Source organism: Bubalus kerabau, chromosome 2, assembly GCF_029407905.1.
Source record: "Bubalus kerabau isolate K-KA32 ecotype Philippines breed swamp buffalo chromosome 2, PCC_UOA_SB_1v2, whole genome shotgun sequence".
Classification (NCBI taxonomy): domain Eukaryota; kingdom Metazoa; phylum Chordata; class Mammalia; order Artiodactyla; family Bovidae; genus Bubalus; species Bubalus kerabau.
In genome coordinates this window covers 143,318,291-143,320,961 of record NC_073625.1, presented here as the reverse complement: position 1 = coordinate 143,320,961, position 2,671 = coordinate 143,318,291, and the positions used below count along the sequence as shown (strand labels likewise).

At 45.3% G+C, this 2,671-nt stretch overlaps 1 non-coding gene across 1 annotated transcript; it reads right to left on the bottom strand.

The window, feature by feature from the left end:
- Positions 1-1,667: 1,667 nt before the first annotated feature.
- TRNAG-CCC (transfer RNA glycine (anticodon CCC)) lies at positions 1,668-1,740 on the bottom strand. Its single transcript has one exon. It is a non-coding gene; the product is annotated as a tRNA-Gly (tRNA).
- Between the last annotated feature and the right edge of the window lie 931 nt (positions 1,741-2,671).

The following is a 2,671-nucleotide window of genomic DNA, read 5'->3' as shown; positions in this document are numbered from 1 at the left end:
AAAGGGAACCCTCTTGCATTGCTAGTGGGAATGTAAATTGATACAGCCACTATGGAAGATAGTATAGAGATTCCTTAAAAAACTAGGGAAAAAACCACCATATGACCCAGCATTCCCACTCCTAGGCATATACCCTGAAGAAACCAAAATTGAAAAAGACACATGTATCCCAATGCTCATTGCAGCACTATTTGCAATAGATAGAGCATGGAAGCAACCTAGATGTCCATTGACAGATGAATGGATAAAGAACCTGCGGTACACATATACAATGGAATTAACTACTCATCCATAAAAAGGAATACATTTGAGTCAGTTCTAATAAGGTGGATGAACCTAGAGCCTATTATATAGAGTGAGGTAATTCAGAAAGAAAAAACTAATATTGTATATTAATGCATATATATGGAATCTAGAAAGATGGTACTGATGAACCTATTTGCAGAGAAGCAATGGAGAGGCAGACATAGAGAAAAGACTTGTGGTCACAGGTTGGGGAAGAAGAGTGTGCGACAAATGGAGAGAGCAGTATGGAACCATATACATTGTCATATGTAACTTAGATAGCCAGTGGGAATTTGCTGTATGACTTAGGGAACTCAAACTGGGGCTCTGTGACAACTTAGGGGGCTGGCATGGGGTGGAAGGTGGGAGGAAGTTTCAAGAGGGAGGGGACATATGTGTACCTTTGGCTGATTCATGTTGATGTATGATAGAAACCAGCATAATATTGTGAAACAATTATCCTTCAATTAGAAATAAATACATTAAAAAAAAAGAAGAAGAAGAAGACGTTCAGGTTGCTCTGGGAAGCCAGGGTGCCCCCCAAAACACACACACCTCCAATCCACTAGGCGACTGTGGAGGTTTGTTCCTTTAGACATCTGGGAGTTAGTTATATCTGTATGCTTATTATTTGTAGCGACACTCCAATATGTGACTCCAGCAAGGTAGCCTGCCCTGTCCCCTCATCTCCATTCTCTGTTCTCGCCCTTCCCAAATTCAATCTTCTTTCTTCCTTTCCTTTCTAACAGTTCTCTGAGCCCACTGGGACCCTCCTTTCTGGATAAACCGACATTGAGCTCCTCAGCCCATTCGTTGCACTCTACTTCCCTTTACCCATTCCTGCATCTCTCTCAAGTGGAGGCTGCTCATTCTGATGGCTCCCAGATTGAGCATTCTCCTGCTCCCTGAACACTACTGCACACTATTACTCCTCCACCTTTGTGTAAAAACCCCTCTCCTTCGGGGCCTGTGCTATGTGGCTCTGCCCTTATGTCATACAGCACCCTCCTGCTCATTCCGTTTCCTCTGAGGAAGATGTGGTTCCTGGCTCAACCAGCCGAGATGCATTCAGCTGCAACCAGCATCTCATGGACCGGGAATCAAACATCCAATCAAACACCAAAATCCCATCCTTTCTTTCAGCCTTTCTTTCTTTGCAAAGAAAACAAAATGCAGCGATAGGGGACAGACGTGTGAGCATGCTAAGTCGCCTCAGGCACATCCGACTCTTTGCGACTCAGTCTTTTCCTTTTTAAAACATATTTATTCATTTGGCTGCACCAGGGCTTAGTTGCGGCACACAGGATTTTCTATCTGCATTGCGGCATGCAGGATTTTTGGTTGTGGCCTGTGAACTCTGAGCTGCAGCATGTGGGATCTAGCTCCCTGACCAGGGATTGAACCTGGGTCCCCTGCATTGGGAGTGCAGAATCTTAGGCACTGGACCACCAGGGAAGTCCCTCTAATCAATCTTTTTCCTACCACACTTGTTTCTACCTAAGGGTCTTAACCCGTGCTGTCCCAATGCCTCCTTTCCTCTTCCCCTTGCTCAGGTGGGCACCTTATATACTTCAGGCATGTGTGCCTTTTCCCCAGGGAGGACAACCTAGGGCCCCCTTATCTAGCCCTCTCCACTGTCCTCTGGGCTTTCCAGGTGGTGTTAGTGGTAAAGAACCTGTCTGTCAATGCAGGAGACGTAAGAGACATGAATTTGATCCTTGGGTCGAGAAGATCCCCTGGAAAAGGACATTGCAACCCACTCCAGTATTCTTGCCTGGAAAATCCCATGAACAGAGGAGCCTGGGGGGCCATATGGTTGCAAAGAGTCCGACATGACTGAAGTGACTTAGCATGCTCACACGCACTGTCCTCTATCACTACATTTTGTTTTCTTCCCGGTATCTCTCTCACAACGTATAATGGTGTATTGCTGATTTATTTTACCATCATCTGTCAACTCCACCCATCTGTATGTTCCATGAGGATATGGGCCATGTCCATTTCATTGACTATTGCAGTCCCAGCACCTAGAACAATGCTTGGCACAAAGACCTTCCAGAAACATTTATTAAATGAATAAATAAATGAGTGAGTGAGCAAACGTTAGCCCTGTACTTTGGAAAAAGCCCTGTACTCCCACTGGCTTGTGGTTTCACTGTGAGTAGAGGTTGGCAGGGAAACTTTCACTGCTCCAGCAGAGCTGGGACTAGGGAACCGGAATTTTTTATAGACCACGCAGATCTTTTTTATGCTTTAATGAAGTTTGGAAAACAGAACCAGGGAAGGGCCTTCACCCACACACTAAATGCTGACCTAGGCTAGAGAACTTTGTGCTGTAGTCGGGAAGGTGAATCATTCTGGGGTTTTGTGGATTCCCCAGCACTGA